The following is a 12492-nucleotide window of genomic DNA, read 5'->3' as shown; positions in this document are numbered from 1 at the left end:
TCTGCCTAATCCCCATGAACCTTGGTGGTGCTGTGTGCTGAATAGAGGCCCTTTTGCATACTGGCAAACAACCTAGCGTCATGGAATCCAGATAGGATGAGCAAGGAGGACCAAATGGAGATTTCAGACAAAAAGTGTGAGGAGGATGACATGGAGATTCATGACAAAATGAGTGAGGAGGCCAAAATGGAGAATCCAGACAAAATGGGTGAGGAGGACAAAATGGAATTGAGTCTCCCCCAGGAAGTTCTTGATGGCTTCAATGCCGTGGGATTCCCTAACTGCATGGGGGCTTTAGACAACACACATATCCATGTGCAATCTCCCTCACTGGTGAGCTGCTTATTCATGAATAGGAAGGGATTGGTCTCAGTAACCCTGCAAGCCATGGTGGATAACCAGGGCCAGTTCACTACAGGACGGGCCAGCAGCACTCATGATGTGCATGTGTTTAGAAACTTTCTGCTGCCTAACTTGTTGGAGAAAGGACACTATGTACCTGGAGTCCCCAGCACAGTGATCCATGGTGTTGCCATCCCCCTGCTTATAATAGCAAACGCTGCTTACCCCCTCAATCCATGGCTCAAGAAGCTTTATGGGGGGCACGTTACCCACCCACAGAAGATGGCTTTCAACTACCATTTTGGCAAATGCAAGATGGCTGTTGAATGTGCCTTTGGCCACCTCAAAGCTCAGTGGAAGGCACTGAACTGCGGGCTCGAGATGGAGCCAGAAAATATAATGGTCTTTATAGTGGAAGCCTGTGTGCTTCACAATATTTGTGAAACCAGGAGGGAGGTTTTCACTGAGTCATGGGCTGATCAAGCACAGGAGGGAGCAAGCAGATGGAGACATGGGTGGGTAGTGCACGGCACCCCACAACACCAGCATAGAGATGTTGGTGGGTCTGCTCTTGTGCAGGATTGTCTGGCTGGACATATTATGGATGCTGCCAATAACTAGCTACCACTGACTGGTTCTTGGAATAAGAATAACATTTTTCAACACAAAATGTCTGTCTCTTCAGTACATTGTCTGTAGTGGTAAGGAGGAGGTTTCGGTGAGGGCAGGGGGAGGGGGGAGGGTGAAGTGGGAGGGTCTCTGTGGGTGGCTGCAGAGTAGATGGCCTCCACTGAGGACTGTGGCAGGGCATGGGAGGAAGGGAGGGAGAAGCTGCCCAGGCAGGAGAAGGGGGTTATTGTTTGCAGGCTGACAGTTGTGGTGGGGGGGAATCACGAACGACTCAGTGCCTGACACCCAGCACAGGTCCACAACCTTAGGTAGTCTAGCCTCCCAAGATGGACCATGAAACTGCTCCTTGGCACAGGTGGGATGGGAAGGTGGGAGGTTGTCATGAGCCTGCAGGAGTCTGCAGCTTTTTGGTGGGGAGGGTTGGCATGAGGACAATAATCAAGGCTGGAATCAAGACAGTTCAAAGTTAAAAGGATGACTAATAAACAAATAGACCTGGAAAAAGAAATACATACATAGAAATAGAATAGACATACAATAGAATAAAATCAACTTATAGACTATAGAATAGAGAGTAGTGATAGAACATATTATATCAAATATAGAATATATTAGAATATAGAATATGAATAGGGTAGAATATAGAATATAGAATGTGGAATATAGAATAAATTAATTAAAGCTTCTACAGGTTGTCTACTTTTTATTTATTTATACATACATGTAGACAACTGGGGGCTTGGGGGGCGGGGGCTTTAGCTGGCTATAGACATCCCAGAATTAGACAGAGCTGTGCACACAGTCGTGCAGTTCTGGTTTAGCCCCAGATATTCAAGGCATTACAGTGCAGCTGCTGAAGGGGTCTCCATGGAAACCAGCCCAAGAGACAACCATGATGGTTGCTGGGAAACATAGTTCTTAAACAGAAAAAAAAAGGATGGCAGGCAAGGGTTGTACTCCCCACTCCACATGAGACCATATTTTGGTACCCCATGGTGCTGGTAGTACATATATGCCAACCCCACCCCCCACCACCACAGATTTATGACATCCTGCCCTCACTCCAGCTGCGCTCACCAGCAATATGGAGGTAGATGAGGTGAGAAGAGAAGCAGGAGCAAATAGTAAGTTTGCAGCTGATGGGGTATGGCAACTGTTCTTAGTACTTTAATACTTTGAGATAGTTTTCATATTTATTATAATTGCATTCCAGAAATGCAAGCAACAGTGAGTGCAGACACTGTGTGCCAGACCCAGTCCCTGGGATACAAAGCATCCCAAGTTATATATAGGTGATGTCAGAAATATCTCACCAACTTTGTATCATGTAAGGGGGTGGTGAAGAAGGTGCTTTTGGGGACTATGGGCCAAAACCAAATTTCTGTTTCTTTGTTCCCCTGCAAAAGATGGAGAAGACCAGAAACAGAAGAAGGTAATCAAGAATAAGACAAGTAAAAGACACAGAACAAAGAACAATAAAGGAATGAATGGAATGAAGGAATAACAAACTGGAATAGAAATAGAGATAGATAGCTAGATGTAGATATGTAAGAAGAATAAAAAGAAATAGATAGAGTACATAGAGTATAGAGTAGAAATAGAAGGGTATAAATAATATAAATAAGTATAGATACATGGTATAAATAAGTATAAATAGTATAGATAGTATACATAGTATAAATAGTATAAAATGTAAATGGTTTATAATATTTTTAACTTATACTTTATTATACTTATATAATAAAGGGCTTAGTCTGTCTGCCTGTCTGTCTGTAATGCACTTGGAGCACTCTGATTTGTTAGTGAAACACACAATCAAGTGCAGAGTGCCCCCATGACGGCAGGAATGCAGGAGATAGAGTAGGGAGCTGAGGCCAGCGGTACTGGCCTCACCCTGCCACTTGATCCTTGGCATTATGGCAGTGCTCTGCCACATCCGAGGAGTAGTGCTGCGGGGAAAGCGGTGCTGGAGGTGGTGGCATCATAGGGTGCTGATGGAGGGGGACAGAAGGGATGGCGGGGCAAGCTCTCCACTGCCCCCCCGCCACTCTTGGGAGGTACCGGTGGCACAGGGTGGTAGGTGGTGGCACTCCACCCCTGCCTGCACCCTCGCCCCCATCATTCATGGTGGGCAATTTGCTAGTACTTTTATAAAGGTCCTATAATGGTTTTCTACTTTATAATATTTTATAATGCTTTCTAATATTCAGAACCTCACCTTTTTATAATCTTTTAATAATGTTTTGACAATGTTTTTTATTTATACTGCCTTACAGTGCTATTTATCATTTTTTTAGAATGCTTGTATTTTTACTTGTATTTCTTAGTTATACTTATGTTTATTTATCTTAATTTGTTTATTCACTTTTATATTTATTCAAATTTACTTTGTATATATGATTCTTTTGTTGATTTATTTATTTATTTAATTTTTTAATGCAATGTTTTTTGATGATCTATATAATCATGGCCTTTAAAAAAATAGAATAAATATTTCAAACAAAGATTTGGCATGTTTTCTTTCATAGGTGGAAAGGCCTGGGAGTTCACACAGTTTGGGGGTGTGAGACTTGGGAGAGCTCGGTTGGGGGGCTGCGGGGGATGGAAAGGGCAGGGCACCTGTTTGGGTGGGTCGGGGAAGCTGTGAGGGAAGGCATAGGGTGAATATGGTGGGACAGAGGGGGCTGTGTGGATAAATGACCGGAGCTGGGGCTGAGGTAGTGGCTGTATGCATAGGTGGGGGTAGATCATGCCTGAAGGGTCCCCTGTCACTGCCTGCTGCAAGATGCTGGGCCAGCTGTTGTGCAGCTGCCTGCCATGCCACACATTGTGAAAGCAGTGCATTGCTAAGGGGACGGGGGAGTGTTCAGGGTGGCACAAGCCACCCTGAAATTGCACATAGCCACACACAGGGCAAGGAGGGGGTGGGGTGACAAGTAGAAGACTCCTTGCAGGAGCTGCAGCTTCCTGCAATAACCTGAAGGATGAGTAGCCAGGCACCACTGGGGACTGTGGCAGGGCATGGAGGGGAGCGGATTGATTTTGTTTAAACTGGGTTCCATATTGGTTTTTTGAGTAATATATCAATATATTAAATCTATTTTTTTTTTCATGATTTCAAATAAAAAGATGTGTCATTATTGAGAGATTGCAGTGATAATCTGGGGCATGGCAGGCTGCAGCTTGTGGCTGTGCCACTATGGCACATCACACTGCCACTACCGCAAGATGCCAGAGAGGCTACAGTACATCTCTGTGACATGCTGCATGCCTATTGCATGCCTACTGCATGCCCGAACAGTAGGGTGGCCAACTAACTTGGGGTCGGCGGGTGGGGGGACGGGACTGTAGCTTCTATATCCAACCAGCTTCCTATCCTGTATTTAATTCTATATCCAAGTAAAGTGCAAAAAATGTTTTCTAGAATAAAGTACACGTGTCGATTTATTATACCCTGTTTCTTGATGTGCTGAAATGCATCTACACACCTTGCCACCATGTCTGGTGGCAAGTTGGGGGTGGGGGGGAGGGGAAGGGGTTATGGCCATCCCAAAATTGCACAGAGCCACACCACATGCCACAGCAGCACACATCTAGGCAGGTATTCACAGAGTAACTGTAGCCCAAGCCATCCCAAAATTGCACATAGCCACACACACAGCCATGTGCACTGCCAGTGCATCTGGCTCAGTCTCCACAGAAACCTCTGGGGCTGCAATCTCACAGTGAAGCTGCTGCAGGGATTGGTCTCCATGGAAACCAGCCCAAGATATGACAGCAGGGGCTGTTAGGAACTGTATTCCCTTAACAATAGAAAAAACATGGAGGGGCACCATGAGCAGCACTCTGTCCCAGCACTGGTGGTACCAGTTATGTTGTATCCTGTCATGGTGGTGGTGGTTGTGCTTCTGCCCCCCGCCCCTGCCACCACTACGCCCAGCTCCCAGGACAGGTAGCTGCCAAAGGATCGCAGCCACCAGTAAGTTTGCAACTGAGGGAGGGGGTGGGTGTGATTTGGCACATGTTGATACTTTAATATTTCAAAGTAACTTTGCTATGTCCTATATTTGCATTACAGAATCTCAACACACAGCTGACACTGCATGTCAGACCTGCCACCCTGGGAAATGCTGCATCCTGGGCCATATATAGGTAATTTCAGAAATCTCCCACCAGTTTTAGTGTATTTTGCAACTACCCAGTGGTGAGCAGGGGAAGCAAATGATGTTGGGAGTATGGGCCAAACCCCCCTCTTCTTCCTTCCCCTACAGGCATCTTAGAAGAGATAGAACACAAGGATGAAGGAGAAGGTGAATAAGTAGAAGATAAATTGGTGAGTCAATGCATATAATGTATAGTATAAATAGTTAGTGAAGTTAATATAAGTTTTAGTAATAATTTATTTTTAATGGTTTTATTTATGTAAGTATTTATTTATTTAATTAAGCAGAAGAAGGAAAATGCTGCACTTTGAAGTCTTTTACTTTTTATATTGTTAATTTATTTTTTATATTGAGATACTGTATTATTATATCATTATTCTATATGACAACATTTTTATTTAAAAATAAATAAATAAATAACTGTAAAGGTTCCTTCCAGATGCAGCAATTTTTTTTTCTACATAGACAGATTGGTGTGGATGGGAGTGCATGCAGTTTGAGGGGAGGGGGTGGAGGATTCTGATGACTGAAGGTTATCATGGGGATCCCTGACTTGGGGGGAAGGATGGGGGAGGGGAAGTTCACATTGAGTGGGAGTTCATGTGTTTTGCAAATGTGGGAGGAGATGGGGGCCTATGACCATCCAGAAGTCCACAGCTTGGCAGGGGGGTTAGCATGAAGGTTCCTGGCTTTGTGGGAGAAGTGGGGTTTCCAGAGTGAGGAGGGAGGTGATTAGTGGTTAATGTGTGCCCCCTGCTGTAATTCAGTACCAAAGACAACAGTGTGGTGGATTGGTATGTGGCTGGAATTTACAGGGAATTGTGTACCAGGCTTAATTTATTGTAAAGGCTATTACATGCAAACAATGATGAAACATTCTAAAATGAACTATTTTAAATGTTATAAACCTATTTAATTTAATAAGGATTAAACCCCATTACGTGTACAAGAGCCAAATGACTCACCAATTAAGTGATTAGCAGCTCCAAACCAGAGATACATATGCAGGACAGGTGTGGTCAGGGAGCCTAGTGCCCATGAAGGGCAAAGGGGAAGAGGCCCCAGATTATGAAACCAGAGTTAGCAGCCCCTTCCAGAGAATCAGGATCCAGACAGATAAAGTAGAAACCCCAACAAAGTTGTGCTCATGTGGGAAGAACTAGCTACTGGGAGGGGGAGAGGGAAGGCAGGGAAGGGTGGTGGAAAGGAGAGCAAAAGGGAAAGTGAAAGGGATAACAGAGCAGGATGCCTAATCCAGGGATAGGGTGGAAAAAGCAAAGAGCAAAAGCCCATTGGCAAATACATTAGTGAGAGTAACCCCTGACTCAGTCACCTGTCTCCCAAACCTAAACAGTAAGACCAAGGCATGGAAGGAAAGAAAAGGAAAGCAAAGCAGGAATCAAGGGAGTAATGACAGACAGCTACAGCTCCAAGGTGACTGAGAGGACCAGGCTGACTGCCTTTATTTTCAGCAAAGCTGTCATAGGAAGCTTTTCCAGGCTAGAATAACACATCTGAAGTGAGAAGTAGATGGGAGATCAGGTACTAGGGCTTACCCATAGCTGCCACTTCCCCACCCCCAAGAAGAGCACCTACAGCTGAAGACCCCCTGCCAATGTCACCAAAGTCCATGTGTTAAATCCATTGGATCATAGATTTGATCCCTGTTTTATACCAGTAAAACTGCTAAAAACTTTCCTATGCAAATAAGTCTTCTCTCCATGAGAAAGATTTTCATTGTAATTTAGGGACTGACCATAAGATGCAGTAGCTACCATGAGATTCCCTTCCCCTAAACTATAAGGAGTGGGGCATAGGTGGATAAACTAATAGGGGAGGGCCAGAGACAGGAGCTTGAGTCCAAGGTACTCAGCCTAAGGAGAAATTCCAGGAGAAGAGTCCAAGTCACAGGCCAAATCAGGATGCTGCAGTCAGTTTTTTAAAAAAAGACAGACGTCATACTTGTTGTCTTTCAAGTTGTGGCAGGGCACCTTTGGTGTCTGCCACTTTAAGGGCCAGAACAGGCAGCAGAGCAGCCTGCATTTGCCAATCAGGAGAATCACATGGTCAAATAACACACTATCAGTATTCCAGGAAAACCTGTCTCAGCTAAAATCTTAAATAAATAAATAAATGTGCACATGCTTTTTCCAGATACAAATTTATCAAGGTCACATTAAGCCTCCATACTTTATCATACATGTCACTGCATCTCTTATCAGCCACAGTGGGTGTGTACACATGTACTAACTTTCTAATAGTTAAGTTGACTTGACTTTTTAAATTAGACTTAACTGTCAGAGCATACACACATATGTGGAGCAGAGTCAACTTAAAAGTGACACAAGATAATACACCTATGAGATGTATTATCTTGAATCACATTAGTTAAGTTGACTTAGCTCACATTATGGCTGTCAAGGAGCTGTAATTAAGCCACGCTCCGATGTGGCTTAGTTAAGTCACCTTATTTAAAATCAACTTATTACATGTATATGTACCCAGTGTATCCCCAATCTTTCTGCCCAGCACTGTGCATTAATATTCCTTGTAAATGGTATCAAGGATCACCATCTTCATTCTTAAAACCAACATCTTGGCTAAAATCTTATAATCAATGTTTAAAAAGAGAGTGAGATAAGGTTTCAATTTTTCAATGCTGCCCTATCCTCTTCCCCTTCTATGTAATAAAATGAGCACCTCTTCCTTTAAAAAATTTCAGTCTTGTTACAGTTTGTCAGGCCACAAGACACCTCAAATTTCCATATGGTGACCATCTGTCCATGGGGTTTTCCCTTTCTAAAGAAAAAAAAAATCTTCAAACTTTTGTCCACTTCTTAAAACCTTCTCTGTTCTGTCTCCTCCCTCTTTAGCCACGTTTTTTCCCACTTCCTTAAAAAAAAAAAAAAAGCATTCAACTCCCTGTTGTCTACCTCATTCCCTTTATACAGACTTTTAGACAAACCCCTCTAACACTTATCCTTGGTCTGCATAGGGAGCTCAGCCTGATCTGACCTTGGTAAAAAAGTAACAGGATCAGCCCCCTCCCCCACATCTTCTCTCACTCTCTCTAAAAATGAATCCTAGGGCCCTGGTACCACTCCCTATCCTGGTCTGCCATTTCCCCAACAAAATGTCAGTGAAGGACACGGCTGGCCAGATCCCTCCACTGGACATAGCCTAATACCCACTCCCTGCCACCAGAGTGACCAGCCGAGGTCAACTGACCTTTTTCTCCTTCCAATATAAACCTCTGACCCAGTGTCTGGGAAACATGGTTTGACCCTGTACCTAACCTCTTGTACCCTTGGCTTGTGTTGCTACTGACTTCCTGACAGACACTCTGAATACCTGACCTGGCTTGCCCATGGACCCTGAGTTTTTCCTAACCCTTTGGATACCTGGAAATAGGACCAGTGGAACCCAGTCTTATTCTGAAGCCACATACTGTCATCAGTTCCATGTGACCCTAGACTTGCTAACCTTGCATCAACTTCTAAGGGCTCTTAACATGATTTAATTGTAATGTGTAATCTCACCTTTAAAGTTCACTCCTAGCTCCCTTCATGCTGCAGCATAAACATTGGAAACATCCACCTCCTCCACCCCCCACCTGCAGCATTTAACCTTAAAATCTTCCCCAAGGCAATCTCTACCATCCTTAAAACTTCAGTCTGTGGGTTCTTGCAACTTCACCCCCATCATTCTCATTAGTGCCTGACCAGTGGGAAGACCCACACCTCCACCTCCTTTCGACCGTTCCATAGTCTCTACACCCAGGGTGACTCCACTCTTGCAGGAATAAAAGATTTGTCCTTGACTTTAAAAAAAGGTTCTACCTTGTCCCACCTCTTTCTACTAAAAGGACTTCCTACACTGAAAGAATATAGTAAATGTAAACACTAAAATCAGGTTAAAAGCCATCTGCAGCTTAAAAATCAATATCACTGCTAGTAATGAAGCTATATATTTCCTCTCTCACCATCTCTGTAAAACCTTCCACTAGCTTCACATTTAGCAAGGCTTCCATCTCCTGCTCTAAGTTCAAGGGGGAGAGGCTGTGTCCCCACTCCCATCATCCCCTTTCTCATAGCTGGTTTTCCTCCAAATCCTCCACCTTCTTTCTACATTTTTCTTCCTCCTTCACCTCCATTTCCTTCAGGTACCCCTCCTGTTTCCACCATCTGTTGTGTTTCCTTCACAACCTTCATCTCTTTCTGTATCTAGCCTTTCCTCTTCTCCTTTCTCTTGCTCTTTCCTGGCTGCTTTCATTTTATTAGTATAAGAAATCAGGGTAGATCTTAAAAACCATGTCCTTCCTACTAGCCTAGATTACATCTTAACAGAGTTTCACACCATGCTGCCACATGGTCCCAGCCCCCAATGTAAAACAGTGCCTCTTCTGGCAACTACCAGGTGCTCTTTCCCACCACGCTTACTACATTTTTGGTTGTCCTAAGTAATAAAGGAATTTCTGTGGGGACGAATGTTCATTATTGTGGGCAAATGTATTATCTCTCCTGCCATTGCTGCATTTTCTCTCAAATATATTTTCACCTGCCACTACTCCATTCATATTTCCCTCTGGGTCAGCAGCTTTCAGATCCCCTCCACCCTTTTGCATATGCTCTCCAACCACACTCTGACATCTCTATATACAATGTCACTAAACATATGTATAATTACTACTTGCTCCCAGTTCCGTTCCAGCCTCATGACCTTAAAATGCTGTGCTACATGATCTTCCTTTACCAAATGATATCTGTCCCAAACCTTCTTTAAGGCAAGCATGCCAATAAAACTTACATCCCATACTCTGTCACTCACCATGGTCATAAAACTTTTCAGGTCACATGCATTCACTCTTGTTACGTTGAGCAGCAGCACATGCACATCCTTTCTAGTTACAGAAGCCCAGGGCTTCTTAATTCTTTCCTCACCAGCTATTTCAGTCCTCACAGCCAAGCATCTTCTATTTCCAGTCATCATCCACCCTCCTGTGATCATAGGTCCTTGTCCTCTTGCCACTGATTGCTCTCCTGTCACTGTGGTCCATCCTCTGGGTGGCGTAGTCCATAGTCCACCATCATAATCCTGTCAGCCATTGTTTCTTCCTCTGCTGTCTTACCTCTGTCCAGCCCATCACCAATCCATCCTCAACCATTGTAGATCCACCTCCATCAGCATGGTCAAATCCAAGTAAATAATTCAACAAGGACCAGCCCCTCACCCAAAGGGAGACACCAGTCCTCCAGAAAATCCCCTTGCCTCTCCCTTTGTCACTTTCCCAGGATTTAGAAGAGCTTCCCACAGCAGACCGTCAAACAAAACTATGGACTAGCCCATAATCCATTGTCATATATAGACTTAAATGGGGAGGCTGCTCTCCCCAGCATCTAATTAGGAAGTGCTAATAGTGGCCTGCTGGTTCATCAGCTAGGTGGGGCTGTCAGTTAAAGCTTCTGGCAGGTTTGGCCATCTTGGTAATTACTCCAAGCTGCACTGCCTGTTAGAGCACCAGATATAAACTCATACAAATGTTTTTAATTTAAAATAACAATGCCTTTTGTCAGAGCAGGGGCACATGAACAACTTAGATACAATGAGGGAAAGGGGGACTGGGCTTTACAGTGTGCTGGCTGTTCTTCAGTGACTACTCAAATGCTTGCTGTGAAATGAAAGGTAACCCACAAGAAAGGAGCCTTTTCATTATTCAGGCTAAAATTGCATTGGGAGTTTAGCATGATTGGTTTTACAATACAAACTGAGGGTAACTTATGGTAGCATATGCTATCAAGCATGAAATACCGTTTCAAAGGTTTCTCCCCTTCTTTTCTCAAGATGGATCATCTAGCCCAGGGATGGGCAAACTCTGGCCCCTGGGCCAGATCTGGTCATCTGTGGACTCCTTTCCCAGCCACCCCTGCGCATGCCTTGGCCAGTCTCTGTGGAGACCCCAGCTGCACTTGTGCAGGGAAGCTCAGGTTGGGGTTGCCATGGGGACCAGCCACAGCTGTGCTGGCAGGGTGCATGGCAGAGCAGGGCAGGGGGCTGCTCTAGAGCTGCTGGGAGCTTGCCCCAGAGCCAGGGCAGAGCCACAATCTTTAGCCTGCATGCTCTGGACAGGGGTGTGCATGCAGGGGATCATGGCTCTGGCCAGGCTCCAGACAAGGCTGTCACCACTGCAAGGAGCCGAGGCAGAACCACAATCCCCTACTTGTGCACCCCTGTTCGGAGCATGAAGGCTACAGGTTATGGCTCTGCCCTGGCTTTGGACCAAGCTGCCCCCATCCCAAGTTCCCAGCAGCTCCAGAGAAGCCCCCTGGCAGCCTCAGCCTGAGCTTTCCTGCACAGATGCAGCTGAGGTCTCCATGGAGACTGGCCTAAAATATGACGACAGGGGCAGCTGGGAAATGGAGTACAGCTCTCAGCCAGATTAACCATTTTGCCCACCCTGATCTAGCCTCTATTTAGGTCAGGGTGGATAAAAATCAATGATTATTTTAAAGAAAAAAAATTGGGTTTTTTTTATTTAAATCAGGTTTTTTATTGTATTTTTAATTTTTTTTAATCTTACGAGGTTCCCAGAAGCTCCTCTATAGATTAGTAAAGATTAAAGAAAACCACTCTACCCAATGGGATTCAGTGCTCAGTCTAGAAGATCCCATTAAGCATCTCTGTGATGTTTAGTTTCAGTTCTCAAACTGTGGATTTGTGTCTCCACAGATAACATGAATACAAGGCAGTCTAGGGGAAAGAGACTTAACAGTGGGGGTCTACTACAGACCTCCAAACCAAGGGGAAGAGCTCGACCAGGAATTCTTAGGTCAGCTTACGGAGGTAGTGAAGTCTGGAAGAACTGGAAAAGGGCCAACGTGGTTCCCATCTTCAAAAAGAGAAAGGAGGACCCGGGAAACTATAGGCCAGTTAGTCTTACCTCGATCCTCGGCAAGCTTTTTGAGAAAATTATTCTGGCATGTACCCACAAGGGGCCAGCAGGGGAGATCATGCTTAGGGGCAACCAACATGGGTTCATTAGTGGCAGGTCCTGTCAGACAAACCTGGTGGCCCGCTATGATCAGATCACCAAATCCTTAGATTGCAGTGGACAGTCTTCCTGGACTTTTGGAAGGCCTTCGACACTGTCTCTCACCCTGTTCTCATTAAGAAACTGAGGGACTGTGGTGTTGACACCCACACAGTCAATTGGGTCGCCAACTGGCTGGAGGGCCGCATCCAGAGAGTGATAGTGGATGGGTCATTTTCGACCTGGAGGGATGTGGGCAGTGGGGTTCCGCAGGACTCAGTCCTCAGGTCCACACTGCTCAACATCTTCATCAGTGACTTGGACGAGGGG

Source organism: Crocodylus siamensis, chromosome 1, assembly GCF_052110815.1.
Source record: "Crocodylus siamensis isolate JL-2025a chromosome 1, ASM5211081v1, whole genome shotgun sequence".
Taxonomy (NCBI): Eukaryota; Metazoa; Chordata; order Crocodylia; family Crocodylidae; genus Crocodylus; species Crocodylus siamensis.
This window is presented reverse-complemented; position numbering follows the sequence as displayed.